At 39.3% G+C, this 19,932-nt stretch overlaps 1 protein-coding gene across 2 annotated transcripts in view; it reads right to left on the bottom strand.

The window, feature by feature from the left end:
• Dpit47 (DNA polymerase interacting tpr containing protein of 47kD) overlaps positions 1–15,380 on the bottom strand; it is a 231,963-nt gene extending 216,583 nt beyond the window's left edge. The window contains exon 1 of one of the 2 annotated variants that reach the window (XM_090389624.1): positions 15,289–15,380. The gene's annotated coding sequence lies outside the window, so the exon portion shown is untranslated. The remainder of the gene's footprint in view (positions 1–15,288) is intronic. The other variant, XM_090389626.1, reaches the window with a different exon arrangement.
• Between the last annotated feature and the right edge of the window lie 4,552 nt (positions 15,381–19,932).

The following is a 19,932-nucleotide window of genomic DNA, read 5'->3' as shown; positions in this document are numbered from 1 at the left end:
TCAGAAAAGTGGCAGCTTTGTTTTAATGCAGCAAAATGCAAAGCCTTTACACTTGAGGAACAGCAACCCCAAAATAAATTATACACTCAGCAAGATTGAATTAAAAACACAGTGGAGGAAGAAAGGGATCTAGAAGTTAAAATAAGGGTGGATATGAGGTTTTCTGAGCAGTGTAAACAGGCCAGGAAAGTAAGCCAGGAAAGCCCAATGGTGTCCTATCAATGATTTATCAAATATTATCCAGTAGAAATATGGAGGTCATAATCCCACTGTATAAGGCAATTGCAAGGCTTTGAAGAAAATTGTAAGACAACATTTGGAATACTGTGTTCAAGTATGGAGACCTCAGCTGAAAAAAGACATTTAGCTTCTTGAAAGAGTTCAACAATTGGCAACTCGCATGGTGAGATGGAAAAAGGGGGACCATATGAGGAAAGACTCCATATATGTGGACTACAGAGCTAGGCAACCTTGAAAATCTCAATCAGGTCACATCAATAGAGGTGACCTGATTGAGATTTACAAGGCTCTGAAAGGGGTTAGTAAAATGAATGAAGGTGGAATTTTCGCTGTTATAGAGAATTCAAGAACTTGTGGGGGAGGGCATAAATTAAAATTACAGGGGAAGAGGTTTAGATTAGATTGCAAGAAGTTTTCTTTTAGTCAGAGAGTCACTGACTGCTAGAACAGGTTCTCTTCACAGGTAGTTGAGGCTGACAGCTTGAATAAATTCAAAGGACAACTGGATAGTTACCTATGTAAGCAAATATTTTGTATTTTCTTAGCTACTCATTTGTTTTCCAGGCAAGTGCAGCAAAAGCCTGTGGCTTCCTTGCACTATATGGCTATTACTATAGCAAGCCAATCTGTGTGTGTGTGTGAAAGAGTTTTTACCTGCAAGTTATTCTGAGTTTTTCATCCCACACAACATGCAAATTGACCCATGAATACATCTCTAAGACCTTATGCTACTTGTGCTAAGTGTGTTAACTGCTCATCTGCACATTGTTACACAATTACAAATTCACTAATTGGTTCCTTAGCCACTTCTTACCACCTAAATATATTTAGGTACAATGAAAGTTGTTACTGTCCCTGGCCCGGAAAGGCAGATCTCTACTACCAAATAACTTAAATTGATTTAACTGTTTTATCACACTGTTTAACCTTTATGAAGTTAACACTTAACTTCATAAAAGTTATGAGTGCCCTTCTTCTAGTGCTATCATAACCTTTATGAACTCTAAAAACTTTGAACACACACACACTGTAAACTTTAAGAATTGTAAATTTAAAACCATAAATTTATCAACATAAACAAAACTTGTAAACATAAAAACTTCGAATTATATTTACACTATTTACAACAAGGGTTTCCTTCCTACTCAGGAAGTGAGCGTGAGGATGTGAGCCCCCTACCCAGGGGCTCACACCTGGTGAGTATGGGCTTGGCAAACCCAGGGTCCTGAGCTGGATATCATTCTTCTCTTTCTTGGTGATTCCTTTCGACTTCTGTCTCTCTCTCTCTCTCAGGGTAACTCGAGAATTTTTTTTTGGCTGGTGCAGCATAAGCCTCGGGCTTCCTTGCAGTATGTGGCTAATAATAATAATATGGCCCTTGAAAAGCTCAGAAATACCTCATACTTAAATTTAAGCATAAATATAAGTATGAGGTATTTCTGAGCTTTAATTTAAGTATAAGCTTCTGTAGCAACAGCGCCTCTTAAAAAATTGAATAACCACTACAATAACAGTGCCTAACTCTTGGACAAATACACTCCTTATATCTTCACAAGTTACAATGCATCATTATATGATCAGTGTACTCTAACAAACCACAGGCACAAATGGGGTTTTTTCCTATCCCTAATTCTCCCAGTCTGCACTTTAATCCATACCAATCACCAACAGAACATCAAAAAGTCTCAACACAGGCCATCTCTGATAATTCTATTTTCAATCCAGGCAGAAAGGCATATGTGACACAACCCTTTACTAAACAGTTCTAAGAATATAATTCAGCTTTACTGAGAAGATAGATAAAAAAAACAGGGTTTGGGTAAAAATTCTTTAATATTAGAATGAAAACAAGTTAAAAACAAGTTAAAAACAACTTAAAAAATAAGTTAAAAATAAAGTAAATAAATCATCAAAAGCTTTTGGACTTATAAGTAGTCCTTTCTCAGTTGGGAAATGAGCGTTATTACAAAAATAATAAAAAATATCAGGTGCCCGGCTATGGTGGTCATGCGAGGTGAAACGTGTGAGACAGGTGCAGATAACAATCAGCAGTTGGAAGTAGAGGCTTCCAACATATTTCCCTATCAACTCTAGGGCAGGAATGCCTCCCTAGAACTTCCAACGATTACAGTAAACCCCCGCTATTCGCGGTTGCTGATTTAATATAAAATGAAACCTAAAAAAATGTGAATTTTAAAGCGCCGTGAACACTTTCCACCATAAAAAAACATGGGCGTGGCTAAAATTCTCTTTCCCGGTCAAAACAGAGCTAAGTGGGTGGGGGGAGAGGGGTGACAAAACCCCGGCGTGAATGTTTCTCGCTAATCCTTGTTCAGTATGTGTTATGCGCTTGTCATGGAAGGTTTCGTCGTTTGCTTTTAATTTATATGCTTATAAATTGAATAAATTTATCAATTTATAAATTGATATGCTTACAAAAGTGATAAATCTACCGTTTTGCAGTGTAAAACAGACTTTTTCAGTGTTTTAAGGGAAGAAAGTGACTTTATTGTGGACAAGTTCTTTCTAACCCGTAGAAAAATATGGCTACGAATAACAAAGGGAACGTGAAAAGATCAAAGAAGGTGATGACATTAGCGAATAAAATTGAGTTATTAGACAAAATTTCTAATGGTGAAAGTGTCTCCTCAGTGGCAAAACATAATAAAATCAATGAGTCAACGGTACGATCAATCTAGAAATCGGAAGAAAAAATCTGCCGTAGTGTCCGTGAAAACGCGCTAATTGCTTCAAAAATTTGCTCTGTAACTCGTGATGTTAAATTAGAAAAAAATGGAAAAAGCTTTAAATCTGTGGATAGAAGACCGTACTCAAAATAAAATTCCGTTTAAGTTCACTCATCATTCGTGAAAAGGCAAAACTCCTTTATCAACACTTTAGCGAAACTGGTGATAGCACTGGCGGGATAAGTTTTTTTGCTAGCAAAGGCACTGGTTTGAAAGATTTGTTTGAAATTTCTAATAAATATTACATTTAATATTAAATTGTTTCTTATTTTCATTTCGATGCCATATGCTTGCGTTTCACTATGTACTGTCTAAGTACATAGTCATATTATGAAGATACATATAATACAGTGAAACTTCTCCAAACGGACACCTCCCGTTAACGGCCATCTCTCTACAACGGACATTTTCAAATTCCCCAACTCACCTCAATTGGTTTTAACGTGTTTGCAGCTTCTAGCGGACATTCTCTGTAATGGAAGCGGACAGGCAATCTGCACTATTTCGTTTAGATTAGCACTTAATTTGATCTCCCCATAACGGACAGCGGGCGAGCTTACGGCCCTTTTTCTAGGAACGTTTCTTCCACGTATTGCCTCAATCGTGTGTTTATTTTCTATTTCAGATTCTCTGAATTTTATCAAGGTTCTAAACCCTTTTTCAAGAATTTTAAGGCACGTGTAAAACTTCTGATGAATTCGGTGTGTGCAGGGGCAGGAATATGGCTGGCCTTTCGTCTTTTCAGTTTCAGTTTTCAGTTTTGTTCAGTGTCGTGTGAAATGCACAATATCTTCTCGTAAACATTTAACTTTAAAAGATAAAGTCGAACTCATTAATGCGTATAATCGGCAAAAAAATAGTGTTCGCAATCTCGCTGCAAAATTCAAAATCGGGAAGACGCAGGTAAGCGACATCCTAAAGGAAAAAAAGTGAACTGCTCAAACAATTTTGGCAACACGGAAATGATCAGGTTCAAAAATCATTCCCGAAAACTGTTGGACTTCAAATTGACAATGTTACGTGTGAGTGGTTTTGTCGCGAATGTACTAAAAAAATTCCCATTAATGGGCCTATTATTAGGGAAAAGGCTTTGGAGGTTGCGAAATCTATGGGAGTAAATGAGTTCAAAGCTTCTGTGGGATGGCTAGACAAGTTCAAAACTCGGCATAAAATTTCTTGGAAAACCGTAAGTGGTGAAGGTGGATCTGTTGATACTGGGGTTGTAACAGAGTGGACCGTTCAATTGGAAGATTTATGTTGTGATTTTGAAGCTAAAGATATTTACAACTGTGACGAGACAGGGTTGTTTTTTAAAGCTCTTCCTGAAAAAACAATGAGTCTAAAAAACGAAAAGTGCCAGGTTGGAAAAATTTCTAAGGAACGCTTGACTGTACTATTGTGTACAAATATGCTGGGAGACTTTGAACAACCTCTTGTTATAGGAAAACCACAAAATCCTCGTTGTTTCAAGGGCATAAAGTTGAAACTTTTGAATGTTGACTGGAAGTCTAATAAAAAAGCGTGGATGCCACGAGATATCATGAGCGAATGGATAAGTCACTTTAACCAAAACATGATTCGTCAAAAGAGAAAAATTATTCTTTTCATGGATAATGCTGCATCTCACCTGCACATTGAATTGTCCAACATTCAAATCGTTTTTCTGCCACCAAACACATCTGCAGAGTGTCAGCCCTTGGATCAAGGGATAATAAAAAATTTTAAACTTCACTACAGAAAACATGTTTTAAGACATCTCATTGCAAACATGAACGATGTAACATGTGCGAGTGACCTTTCAAAGAAAATCAGCATCCTAGATGCGATTCAATGGATTTCCTCTTCAGTAAACGTAATTAGAAAACAAACCGTCGTGAACTGTTTTGTAAAGTCTGGCTTCTCAAATGCAAAAATTGAAGTTGTGAATAGCAATATGGAGTAGCAAGAAGAACAAGAACTTCAACATCTATTGATAATGTACGATACTTCCGCTACAAGTGACTCTAGCTACAAAGATATAGATTCTAACCTCACTACAGAAGATGGTGCTCTAGATATCAACGACATTATCATCGATATTTTTCAAGAAGTTCCTCACGAGGATGAAGAAATGGAAGGAGGTCATTCTGTCGAAGAACATATTAACGACGAACCACCGATGAAAATAGAAGAAGCGCTCATACAAATCAATCGTTTAAAAATGTTTTTCGCCGCTGAAGAAGATATGAAGGACTTTCGATGGTTTCTTCACTCCAAACAAATGTTGAAAACAAAATTATCAGCCAGAAGAAGGTGCAGAAGAAAATAAGTGATTACTGTATGTATTTTTCTTAAGATAAAGTCATAATATACATAGCACAATTATATGTATATTATTTACAAAAATATTGGGCAAAATCTGTATATAATTTAATTTAATTTTACATTAAACGTTTAACGATTGTTCTTTTTTTCTTTTTTTTTTTCCTCCCTCAGACTTCTTGTTAGCGGACACTTCTCTCTAACGGACACATTTTCGTTCCACATGGCTGTCCGTTAAAGGGAAGTTTCACTGTACATACATAGACAAAATTTTAGACTAGTTTTTCTTATATATTTCATACTTTGGAACGGAACCCCTTTATTACTATGGGAGCCATAACTCAGTATTCGCGTTTTCGGTATTCGCGGCATTTCTCAGGAACGTAACCCCCGCTATTCACGGGGGTTTACTGTATTATTTTCAGTTGCAAATTCTAAACCTTGTTTAGATACCACTATATATCACCTGGCTCCCTTAGAGTTATCACCTGGAGAGCATCACTTGAAAATCTACTGGAGGCCTAGTTATTCCAAGAAGGGCAAATCTCTCAGCAGCTATTGCTGTTTTTCTTATAAGAGTGGCGCACTATGGCCATAGTTGCCGATGTGCCTAATAAATCCCTAAACCAACAAGGATATTATTTATCCTCTACTCTCCCAAACCCCACAACCATATTCATTTCAGGTATTTTGTATCCTAATGACTGTAGTGATTATGTACAAAATAGAGTGGCAAAACTACCATACTCCGAGGTTTGCAAACTGCTGGGGGGGGTAGGCAAGTATTATAACTGTACCTTTCAAAGAACGGTTATTTTTTCATTGTAATACAGTCATACATTTGCCTTGTAATAATTTCTCTTTTGAACTAAGAAGTGAAGAACATAAAAAATAATTTCATTATTCTTTTCATTATAGAAAATGTAGTGGCAAATGAAAGAAAGCATCAATCAAAAAAAAAAAAAAAAACTTTGCACATCACATGAACTTACCTCCAATAATTTGTCTAGTTCCTCCTTAAAACTCATTCAAACTACCCACTTCCACAACTTTTGTTATTGTTATTTGGTTTTTTTTTTTTAGCATTAGCAACTAAGGCCATATTGCTCCAGAGATATGCGGTGGTCATTCCCTGACCTTTTCACATCCTCTGTATTTGGTGGTAATGGTAGTAGTAGTAGTAGTAGTGGCATGTCATGCAAGAAAGCAAATGTATGAGCTTATGCAGCATCAGCCAAAGAAAAAAAAAAAAAAAATCACACCATTCCCTCCAAATGCCTGTCCAGTTCCTCCTTAAATTTATTCAACCTATCAACTTCCACAACGACAGATGGAAGTTTGTTCCAGCAATTAACCACCCGCTGGCTAAAGGAAAATTTCCGCACATCTATTCTACATCTGTCTTTTCTCAATTTGAATTTATGCCCCCTTAGATTCGTAATCTGACCAAGTGGAAGGATCCCATCAGAATTCAGCGTGCTCAACCCATTCAAGGCCTTATATAATTCAATCAGATCACCGCGCAGGTGCCTAGTCTCCAGCCACTGCAATTTGCAGAACTTAAGCCTCTCCTGGTAAGAGGATCCCTTCATTCCTCTCACCAATCTTGTTGCCCTTCTCTGTACACGCTCAAGTATATCTACATCCTTCCTAAAATGAGGCCTCCAGACCTGTACGCAGTACTCAAGCCGTGGCCTGACCATTGCCTTATACAGAGGGATAATCACCTCCTTTTCCCTGCTAGCAAAATTCCTATATATCATTGACAAAACCCCATGACCTGCCCTGGCAGCCTGTCTGCATTGCTCAGAAAACTTCATATCTGCCTGCACAATTACTCCCAGGTCTTTTTCATTTTCTACCACCTTAAGTGTAGTACCACACAGTTGGTACGTTTCTCTGGGGTTACTTCTACCCATATGTAGTACTTTGCATTTGTCAAGGTTAAACTTCAGTTGCCACTTCTTAGCCCATCTGCCCAAATTATCTAGATCCTGTTGCAGTAGCACACTGCCATTACTGTCATTAACAACTCTGCCAACCTTTGTATCATCTGCAAACTTCGACATTAAGCCTGATATACCTTCATCAATATCATTGATAAATATACAAAACAACAGTGGACCTAACACCAAACCCTGTGAGACTCCACTAATAACATTAGTCCAAGAAGAGCAGCACCCATTGATTACCACCCTCTGTCTTCTAGCACTTAACCATCCTTTTATTCATTGTAGCAACTTACCCTTAATACCATTCTGCTCCAATTTGTACAATAGTCTTCCATGCGCAACAGTGTCAAAAGCTTTCCTGAAATCCAAATATATGATATCAAAATTATTTTTTGCATCCAGTTCCTTTGTAACCACATCATAATATCCTATCAAATTTGTCAGACAAGACTTTCCCTTAACAAACCCATGCTGTGTCTGAATTATTGCTGCAGTCTTGTCTAGCTGATCCTGCAATGCATCTTTAACCAGCGACTCCATTATTTTACCCGGAACAGAAGTTAAACTAACTGGTCTGTAATTACTCTTGTCACCCTTCGATCCCCCTTTGTGAATTGGGGATACATTTGCACATCTCCAGTCCGTGGGAACCTCCCCTGAGTCCAAGGATGCTCTCATAATTATGGCTAAGGGTTTGCTTAGTTGCTCTGCCGTCTCCTTTAATATAACTGGATAGATCCCATCCACTCCAGGTGCTTTTCTTACGTTTAACTTCAACAATTTCTGTTCCACTTTGCTCTCGGTTATTACAAAATCATGAAGTATCTTGCTACAATTTGATAACCTTCTGCCATTTTCAAACCTTAATAATTCTTCACGTGTGAATGTAGATGCAAAATACTCATTCAGTTTGTTTGCTATCTGAGCAGGATCATCAACAGTCGAACCATCGATGTCAAGTGGACCGATCAGATTCATCCCCTTCCTTTTAGAGTTTATATAAGTAAAGAAATCCTTGCTGTTTTTCTTAGCATCTTTTGCCAAGGATTTCTCGTAATCTGCCTTCGCCTGCCGAACCTCCTTTGTGACCTGATTACAGATTAACTTATATCTGCCATATGCTTCTGAGTCGCTTGATAATTTATATGCATCCCATGCATTTTTCTTCTCTGTTACGAGTCTCATTAGTTCATTTGACAACCATTTAGGCCTAAACCTTGAACAATATTTCTTAATAGGTATGAACCTTTTAGTAGCATCCACGATTAATTCCTTGAATGCTTCCCACTTAGAATTTACTGTTGGTAACATCGTCAGTTGATCCCACTGTACAGAATTTAAAAACTGTCGGAGACCACTGTACTCGCCTTTACGGAAGCAAAAACCCTTTCCTTTACCCCTGATAGTAGTTAAATCTTTAAGTAAATCCCACGTCAGTACACTGTGATCACTGCCACCTAGTGGTTCTTTTATCTGCAAATTCCTAATACATGAATAATCACTGCTGATAACCAGATCAAGAGTATTACTTTCTCTGGTTGCCTCTCGAACGTGCTGCTGCAGAAAACAATCATCCAATAAATCCACAAAAGTCTGACTAGTGTGTGAGTGCCCAACCCACAAGTTCCAGTCAATATCTGGGAAGTTAAAATCCCCCATTATAAGACATTCCGATTTAATAGCCCACTCTATTTCTCTGTACAATTGTTCATTGTACTCATTCAAGTCATTAGGCCTATAACACACTCCTACTCTTATTTTTGTTTTCGCAGTGCTTATGTCACACCAAACTGACTCAACAGTGCACTGTTCATCTATATCAACTGGATGCACTTCTTTTGATTTTATGTTTTTCTTTATTAACAGCATAACACCTCCTCCCTTCCTATCCTGTCTATCCTTTCTGTACACATTGTACTCCCCAAATTCCAGTTCGGCATTCCTTATATGTGTGACACCACGTCTCTGATATCCCAACAATATCCACCTTTGATGTCTTGACCAACACTTCAAATTCATCAAATTTATTTACTATACTTCTAGCATTGGTATACATGCAAGTATACATGCACCTATTCTTATTCTTAATTACTCTAACATATCCCATATACCCACCTATTTCACAATGACTGCCATCCGTCCCTGAAACTCCCAACACCCCTCGCTCCAGGTCGCTACTTATTCTAATAGAAGTTGTGTAAGAATCACCTTCACCTCTGCCTACGGCTACAGTTAAATATTAGTCCTTGTATCCCCCCCAAGCTCTCAGTTTTCCAACCCACCTAACACTGCCTCGATAGCATCAACAAATATTCTTGCACCCTTTCCATTTAAGTGTATCCCATCCCTGTAGAAGCAGTCTCTCCTGTTAACAAGTGCAGTCCAGGCTGAAAAAAATTCTATCCCTTGAGCCTTGCACAATCTTTCCAGGGCCGAATTGATCGACAAGGCTCTCATCATATACTCCCTCCTATAGTGTCTGGGCAGAATTGCAGACACTTTCAAATTCAACCCTATTTCACGGCTTTTTTTCAACAGTGACCTGTACTTGTTAAGTAATTCTGCCGGTCTCCTACTCTTAATATCATTAGTGCCAACGTGTACAACTATATCACCTTTTGTGCCCCTAAAAGATGATATCCGCTCTACAACGTCATCAACCTTTGCCCCTGGCAGACATACCCTGGTCCTGTTCCACCTATCCTTTTTACAAAGGATGTTCCCCATTTCCCTGACAATAGAGTCACCAACAACTACTAGTTCCTTTGGGACCAGTGCATTCTGCCTTGGGGGTTGCCGCTGTGTTGCGCGATGACCAAGTGCAAGCTCTGGCGTTGATGTGGGCAGCTGAGAGCCTGATGGGCCCCTCAATTCAGATCTTTCGAGGGCATCCACCCTGTCCTTCAAACTCTCATATAGGCCCATAACAACGCTTAGTTGTCGCCTGATTTCCTTACACTCCTTACATCGCGCGCACACAAAGACATCCCCCATGGCAATATCATGTTCCGTTCCAGATAGTTCGGCAAACATTTCACAAGTTGCACATTTTTTTAGGCTGTGATGCGTTGGAGAATCGCCCCCCTCAGTTCTCCCACGAGTCACAGCACTCCTGCCACTTTGTGCCCGTTGCTTTGCTGCTCTAGTTTGGGGCATGATATTTTAAATTAATAAGATCAATAAATTAAATTAAATTAAATGTCAATACTACGCTATCTAATAGAAACAGTGAAGCGTATTACTGTTTCTATAATTATACGTTAGAGCTACCTAGCTACCTCAATTAAAAATTTGAATTCCCTATCACTATAAACAAAAAACAATGCCTGCAAGATTCGAACGGACTAACGGTTTTATAAAGTATTACATATATCTACAAAAACTGTTTATATAAATTAAAATAAAAATAACCGGCGTAATTAGAACTATAAGACTACGTATTAAGTACAATATAAAATAACAATTATGTAAATAAAAAGCAAACACATCGTTTTTTTCAGAGCCTGTAACTCGCAGCTGTATTTTCTAAAGAGGAAACAGGATTAGAGCCCATTTTCTAAATGGGCTCGAATCCTGGTCTAATCAAGAAGCCTGTGCTATGCACTGCTGCTCCTGCCACCTGGCTACGGAGGTGCCATACTTCCACAACAGATGAACATCTGTTCCAAACCAGTCACCTGCTGGCAAACTTCATCTATTCAGCAACAGTCCTTCTGTAGCCACTCCAACAAATCTACATCCTTCTTGAAATTAGACATCTGGATCTCTGTGCAGTAATACATGGGACTAACCACTACCTTGTACAATGGGATAATCACCTTTTTCCCTCCTAGAAGCTCCTCTATTTCATTAACAAAACCTCATGGACCATTCTGGGGGCCTGTCTGCACTGTTCAGAGAATGTCATATCTGACAATTATTCAGAGATATTTTTCATTTTCATTACCCTGAATGCAGTACCACACACTTTAATTTGGGATTACTGCTACCCATATGCTGTACCTTGCATTTGTCCATGTTAAACTTCAACTGCTGTTTCTCAACTATCTCCCTAATTTTTCTAGACCTTGTTGCAGTAGCTTCCTTTGAGTACAGGCAACCCCCATATAGCACGGTACATCTAAAACATGGTTTTGTTCTAACACGGTTTGAGAATTGCAGCAATCCTCGCACAGCACGATACTTCTACAACATGGTTTCACTCTAACACAGTTTGAAAATTGCGGGAAATCTTGCATAACACAGTATTTTTGAGCTTTTGTGCTAGGAAGACTTTGCTATTATGTTAGATTTAATCTTCAACATTTCCATTCCTTTTTGTGAATCCCTCCTGTTGACTCACTAGCCGTTATTGCCTTCATGATATTTTTCTAAAGCACATTTCTGGAGTTCACTACCATAAAACAATGAAAACAATTTGCAGTTTCAGATTTATTGGTCTTTTCTGTTAGTATAATCAATTATAAACAGATAGTAAACTCGATCTTCTTGCATTTGCTATAGTACCAATAGCTGGAATTCTGTGGGTTTTCAAATCATTATAGTGAAATCTGTTTTCCCTTCCATGAAATATAAAAAAATCATAAAAAAACATAATAAATTTTCAGAAACTAATTACTCCATATCTGACTAGAGTGTATGCTTTGATTCTTTGACTGTTTGTTTTTTAGGAGCATTAACAACTAAGGAAATATTGCTCTGGGGATATGTGGTGGTCATTCCCTGACCTTTCCGCATCCTCCTTATTTGGTGGTCACGGACTCAAACCACGGTCTAATCAAGAAGCGTGTGCTACGCACTGCTGCTCCTGACCACCTGGTTACGGAGGTGCCGTTGCAAATTGTGTGTGCCGTGTTCTTTGTTATTAATTTCTTATCATTTTTACTGTTTTTAATTTTATAACAAAAAAAAAAAGTCGGTGAATGAAATATCAATTAGTCAGTATGTACTTAAGTGTAACTTTCTTTTTATTTTGCTAACTAGAAAATATTCTTACGATTTTCACGTATCATTTAACATGGTTAATAGGTAAGGTAATAAAGTTAAATTTGTGCTTTGCTGGTCCCAAAGGAACTAGTTGTAGGTGATTCTATTGTCAGGGAATTGGGGAACATATTGTGCAAAAAGGATAGATGGAATAGGACCAGGGTATATCTGCCAGCAGAAAAGGTTGATAATGATGTAGGGCAGATATCATCCTTTAAGGACACAAAGGATGACACTGTTGTACATGTTGGCACTAATGATATTAAGATCGGCAGAATTACTGAAGTACAAGACAATGCTGAAAAAAAAGCTGTGAGTTAGGGTTGAATTTAAAAGTGTCTGCAATTCTGCTGAACGATAGGAGGGAGTATATGATGAGAGCCTTGTCGATCAATTCGGCCCTGGAGAGATTGTGCAAGGCTCAAGGGGTGGAATCTTTCTCGGCCTGGTCTGTGCTTGTTAACAGGAGAGCCTACTTCTACAGGGATGGGATACACATTAAATAGAAAGGGTGCAAGAATATTTACTGATGCTATTGAGGCAGGGTTAGGTGGGTCGGAAAACTGCTAGTTTGGGGGGGATACACAGAATAATAGATTAACAGTAGCCGCTGGCAGAGGTAAAAGTGATTCTTGCACTACTTCTATTGAAATGCAATTGAGCAGCAGCCTGGAAAGCAAGGCAGTGGGAATTTCCAGGACTGCTGGGAGTCATAGTGGAACAAGTAAATACATGGGCTGTGTTAGGGTAACTAAGAGTAGAAACAGGTGCATGTATACTTGCATGTACATCAATGCTAGGAGTATAGTTAATAAATTCGATGAGCTTTAAGTGCTAGTCAAGACATCAAAGGCAGATATTGTTGGGATATCAGAGACATCGTGTCACACAGACATAAGCAGTGTAGAACTGGAATTTGGGGAGTACAATGTGTACAGAAAGGATAGACAGGTCAGGAAGGGAGGAGGGGTTATGTTGTTAGTTAAGAAACACATAAAATCTAAGGAAGTGCATCGAATTGATGTTGGTGGGCAATGCAATGTTGAGTATGTTTGGTGTAACATAAGCACTGGGAAAGGAAAAATGAGAGTAAGTCTAATCAATCTGATAAGTATAATGAACAATTGTGCAGAGAAATAGAGTAGGCCAGTAAATTAGTGTCTTATAATAGGGGATTGTTAGTTAAGGGTTGTTAGTTAAGAAACACATAAAATCTAAGGAAGTGCATCGAATTGATGTTGGTGGGCAATGCAATGTTGAGTATGTTTGGTGTAACATAAGCACTGGGAAAGGAAAAATGAGAGTAGGTCTAATCAATCTGATAAGTATAATGAACAATTGTGCAGAGAAATAGAGTAGGCCAGTAAATTAGTGTCTTATAATAGGGGATTTTAATTTCCCGGATATTGACTGGAATTTGTGGGTTGGGCACTAGCAAGGCTTTTGTGGATTTATTGGATGATTGTTTTCTCCAGCAGCATGTTCGGGAGGCAACTAGAGGCAGTAATACTCTTGATCTGATTATCAGTAATGATTCTTCATGCATCAAGAATCTGCAGATAAAGGAACCACTAGGTGGTAGTGATCACAGTGTGCTGAAGTGGGATTTACTCAAAGGGGTAACTACCATCAAGGGTAAAGGGAAGGGTTTTTGCTTTCGTAAAGGTGACTATGATGGTCTGAGACAGTATTTAAATTCTATACGGTGGAACCAACTGATGATGTTACAAAAGGCAAATTCAAAATGGGAAGCATTCAAAGAATTAATCTTGGAAGCTACTAGGCTTTTCATACCAACAAAGAAATGTTGTAGATTTAGGCCTAAATGGATGTCAGATGAACTAATTAGACATGTGACAGAGAAGAAAAATGCATCGGATACATATAAATTAACATGTGATACAGAAGCCTATGATAGATATAAGCAGGTCTGTAACCAAGTTACAAAGGAGGTTAGTCAAGTGAAGGCAGATTACGAGAAATCTTTGGCAAAGGATGCAAAGAATTCCTTACTTATGTAAACTCTAGAAGGAAGGGGTTGAATCAGATTCGTCGCCTTGATATCGCTGGTTCAACTGTTGATGTTCCTGCTCAGGTAGCTAACAAACTAAATGAATATTTTGCATCGACATTCACACATTAGGATTTATTCAGGGAGGGGAATGCCAGAGGTGTATTCAACTCTGGCAGTAACCTAGAGAATCTTGTAATAACTGAGAGTAACGTGGAGGAGAAATTGTTGAAAATAAATACAAGAAAGGCACCTGGGGTGGATGGGATCTATCCAGTTATATTAAAGGAGGCAGCAAAGGAAGTAAACAAACCCTTAGCCATAATTATGAGAGCGTCCCTGGACTCAGGGGAAGTATCCATGGACTGGAGATGTGCAAATGTGATCCCAATCCACAAAGGAGGATCAAAAGGATACACAGATAATTACAGAACTGTTAGTTTTTCTGTTCCAGGGAAATTAATGGAGGCATTGGTTAAAGAAGCACTGCAGGATCATGTAGACAAGAATTCAGTTATCGGACACAGCATGGGTTTGTTAAGGGTTAGTCTTGTCTGACTAATTTGATTGGATACTATGATGTAGTCACAAAGGAACTGGATGCAAAGAATAACTTTGATATCATATATTTGTATCTTAGAAAAGCCTTTGGTACTGTTGCACCTGGAATGCTGCTACACAAATTGGAGCAGTGTGACATAGGAGGCAAATTGCTGCTATGGATAAAGGGATGGTTGAGCAGGAGAAGACAGAGTGGTAATCAATGGACACTGCTCTTCGTGGAATACTATTATTAGTGGAGTCCTTCAGGATTCAGTGTTGGGTCCATTGTTGTTTTCTGTATATATAAATGATATTGATGATGGTACATCAGGCTTAATGTCCAAGTTTCCAGACGATACGAAGGTTGGCAGGGTTATTAATGACAGTATACTGCTGCAACAGGTACCACATTGATAACAATTCACCCTTAAAGAAGATTACTGTTACTTATAAACAGTGTTTTTGAACTCCCGTGAATGTTAGCTATATTACAGAATTAGAAACATACCTTTCAATCAGTCGGATTGAAACATATATCTTCACCATAATGTGTTTGACAACTGACTTCTTCGTATCCAACATGTGTACTGCACAACTGGGAAGAGAGCTATCCAAACTGGCCGCTAGAGATGTTTGCGCTAGTGTTGTTCTTGTCATTAAACATCCATAGTCGAATTTATTATTATTATTATTATTAGCCCTATAGACCAAGGAAGCCTGAGGCTTTTGCAGCACCAGGCAAAAAAAAAAAAAAAAAAAAAAATTCTGAGTTACCTGATAGAGAGAGAGAGAGAAGCTGAAGGGAATCAGGAAAAAAGAGAAGAAAAATGATATCTAGCTCAGGACTCTGGACGTTCCAAGCACATAACTAAAAAAATCTGAGCCCCTGGGGTAATTTATTATTATTATTAGCATTAGCATTAGCATTAGCATTAGTAGAGGCATTTGATGCAAGAAAGGTTGTCAGATGAACTCATCTGGTTGTCAGATGAACTAATGAGGCATATGGCAGAGAAGAAAAATGCATGGGATACATACAAATTAACACGTGACACGGACGCCTATGATAGATACAAGTTGATCTGTAACCAAGTTACAAAGGAGGTTAGGCAGGCGAAGGCAGATTACGAGAGATCCTTGGCAAGGGATGCGAAGAAAAACAGCAAAGAGTTCTTTACTTATGTAAACTCTAGAAGGAAGGGGATGAATCAGATTGGTCCACTTGAGATCGATGGGTCAACTGTTGATGACCCTGCTCGGGTAGCTAACAAACTAAATGAATATTTTGCATCGACATTCACACATGAGGAGTTATTCAGCAAGGGGAATGCCAGAGGTGTATTCAACTCTAGCAGTAAGCTAGAGAATCTTGTAATAACTGAGAGCAAAGTGGAGGAGAAATTGTTGAAGATAAACACAAGAAAGGCACCTGGGGTGGATGGGATCTATCCAGTTATATTAAAGGAGGCAGCAAAGGAGGTAAGCAAACCCTTAGCCATAATTATGAGAGCTTCCTTGGACTCAGGGGAGGTACCCATTGACTGGAGATGTGCAAATGTGACCCCAATTCACAAAGGGGGATCAAAGGCTGACACAAGTAATTATAGACCTGTGAGTTTAACTTCTGTTCCCGGAAAATTAATGGAGGCACTGGTGAAAGAAGCACTGCACGATCATCTAGACAAGACTTCAGTTATAGCTAGGACACAGCATGGTTTTGTTAAGGGGAAGCCTTGCCTGACCAATTTGATTGGATACTATGATGCAGTCACAAAAGAACTGGATGCAGGGAATAACTTTGATATTATATACTTGGATCTTAGAAAGGCTTTTGATACTGTTGCACATGGAAGACTGCTGCACAAATTGGAGCAGTGTGGCATTGGAGGCAAGTTGCTGCTATGGATAAAGGGGTGGTTGAGGGGGAGAAGACAGAGAGTGGTAATCAATGGACACTGCTCAACGTGGACTAATGTTATTAGTGGAGTCCCTCAGGGTTCAGTATTGGGGCCTTTATTGTTTTCTGTATTTATAAATGATATTGATGATGGTATATCAGGCTTAATGTCCAAGTTTGCAGACGATACGAAGGTTGGCAGGGTTGTCAAGGACACTACTGACACTATGCTGCTGCAACAGGATTTGGAAAGGTTGAGCAGATGGGCTTCGAGGTGGCAAATGAAGTTTAACATTGGCAAATGTAAAGTACTACATATGGGAAACAGCAACCCCAGAGCAACTTATCAACTCTGGGTACTACACTGACAGTGGCAGAGAATGAAAGGGAGCTGGGGGTGGTGGTGCAGGCAGATATGAAGTTCTCTGAGCAGTGCAGACGAGCTGCAAGAGTAGCTCATGGTGTATTGTCAATGATATATAGGAATTTTTCTAGCAGGGATAAGGAGGTGATTATTCCCTTGTATACGGCAATGGTCAGGCCACACCTAGAGTACTGTATACAGGCCTGGAGGCCTCATTTCAGGAAGGATGTAGAGCTGCTGGAACGAGTACAGAGAAGGGCAACTAGATTGGTGAATGGGACAAAGGGGTTCTCTTACGAAGAAAGGCTTAAGTTTTGCAAATTACAGTGTCTGGAAACTAGGCACCAGCGGGGTGATCTGATAGAGGTGTACAAAGCCTTGAATGGTTTGAGCATGCTCAATGCTGATGGGATTCTTCCTCTAGCTCAGAAAAATCACCTGAGAGGGCATAAATTCAAATTGAGGAAAGACAGATATAGGATAGATGTGCGGAAATTTGCCTTTAGCCAGCGGGTGGTTGGTGGGTGGAACAGACATCCATCCCTTGTCGTGGAAGTTGATAGCCTAAATAAGTTTAAGGCTCAGCTGGACAGGTATTTCGAACGAACAGAGGGGTGAAGTGGAAGTGGTTATTTTTATTTATTTATGTTACTTTTTTTTTTTTTTTTGGCTGATGCTGCATAAGCTTGCTGTCTTGCATCAAATGCCTCTACTAATGCTAATGCTAATGCTAATGCTAAAAGCAGGCTGATGCAGCATCAGCCAAAAAAAAAAAAAAAAAACCCACTTCCACTTCACCCCTCTGTTCGTTCAAAATACCTGTCCAGCTGAGCCTTAAACTTATTTAGGCTATCAACCTCCAACACAAGGGATGGAAGTCTGTTCCACCAACCAACCACCCGCTAGCTAAAGGCAAATTTCCGCACGTCTATCCTACATCTGTCTTTCCTCAATTTGAATTTATGCCCTCTCAGGTGATTTTTCTGAGCTAGAGGAAGAATCCCATCAGCATTGAGCATGCTTAAACCATTCAAGGCTTTATACACTTCTATCAGATCACCTCGCTGGTGCCTAGTCTCCAGACACTGTAATTTGCAAAACGTAAGCCTTTCTTCGTAACAGCACCCCTTTGTTCCATTTACTAATCTTGTGGCCCTTCTCTGTACTCGTTCCAGCAGCTCTACATCCTTCTTGAAATGAGGCCTCCAGACCTGTATACAATACTCTAGGTGTGGCCTGACCATCGCCTTATAGAATGGAATAATCACCTCCTTATTCCTGCTGGAAAAATTCCTGTATATCATTGACAATACTCCATGAGCTACACTTGCTGCCCGTCTGCACTGCTCAGAGAACTTCATATCTGCCTGCACAACCACCCCTAAGTCCCTTTCATTCTCTACCACTGTCAGTGTAGTACCACAGAGTTGACACGTTGCTCTGGGGTTGCTGTTTCCCATGTGTAGTACTTTACATTTGTCAAGGTTAAACTTCATTTGCCACCTCGAAGCCCATCTGCTCAACCTTTCCAGGTCCTCTTGCAGCAGCATAGTGTCAGTAGTGTCCTTGACAACCCTGCCAACCTTTGTATCGTCTGCAAACTTGGACATTAAGCCCGATATACCATCATCAATATCATTTATAAATACAGAAAACAATAATGGACCCAACACTGAGCCCTGAGGGACTCCACTAATAACATCAGTCCACGATGAGCAGTGTCCATTGATTACCACTCTCTGTCTTCTCCCCCTCAACCACCCCTTTATCCATAGCAGCAATTTGCCTCCAATGTCACACTGCTCCAATGTGTGTAGCAGTCCTCCATGTGCAACGGTATCAAAAGCCTTTCTAAGATCCAAGTATATAATATCAAAGTTATTCCCTGCATCCAGTTCTTTTGTGACTGCATCATAGTATCCAATCAAGTTGGTCAGGCAAGACTTCCCCTTAACAAAACCATGCTGTGTCTGAGCTATAACTGAAGTCTTGTCTAAATGATCCTGCAGTGTTCCTTTAACCAGTGCCTCCATTAATTTTCCTGGAACAGCAGTTAAGCTCACAGGTCTATAATTACTTGTGTCAGCCTTTGATCCTCCTTTGTGAATTGGGGTCACATTTGCACATTTCCAGTCTATGGGTACCTCCCCTGAGTCCAAGGAAGCTCTCATAATTATGGCTAAGGGTTTGCTTACTTCCTTTGCTGCCTCCTTTAATATAACTGGATAGATCCCATCCACCCCGGGTGCCTTTCTTGTGTTTATCTTCAACAGTTTCTCCTCCACTTTACTCCCAGTTATTTCAAGATTCTGTAGCTTACTGCTAGAGTTGAATACACCTCTGGCATTCCTCTTGCTGAATAACCCCTCATGTGTGAATGTCGATGCAAAATATTCATTTAGTTTGTTAGCTACCTGAGCAGGATCATCAACACTTGACCCATCAATATCAAGTCGACCAATCTGATTCATCCCCTTCCTTCTAGAGTTTACATAAGTAAAGAACTCTTTGCTGTTTTTCTTCGCATCCCTTGCCAAGGATTTCTCGTAATCTGCCTTCGCCTGCCTAACCTTCTTTGTAACTTGGTTGCATATCCACTTGTATCTATCATAGGCTTCTGTGTCATGTGTTAATTTGTATGTATCCCATGCATTTTTCTTCTCTGCCATATGCCTCATTAGTTCATCTGACATCCATTTTGGCCTAAACGTTGAACAATATTTCTTAGTTGGTATTTAAAGCCTAGTAGCTTCCAAGATAAGTTCTTTGAATGCTTCCCATTTTGAATTTGCTGTTGGTAACATCATCAGTGGGTCCCACTGTATAGAATTTAAATATGTCTCAGTCCATCGTAGTCGCCTTTACGGAAGCAATAACCCTTCCCTTTACCC

Source organism: Mastigoproctus giganteus, chromosome 2 (genome assembly GCF_048544385.1).
Source record: "Mastigoproctus giganteus isolate SK-2022 chromosome 2, ASM4854438v1, whole genome shotgun sequence".
Taxonomy (NCBI): Eukaryota; Metazoa; Arthropoda; class Arachnida; order Uropygi; family Thelyphonidae; genus Mastigoproctus; species Mastigoproctus giganteus.
This window is presented reverse-complemented; position numbering and strand designations above follow the sequence as displayed.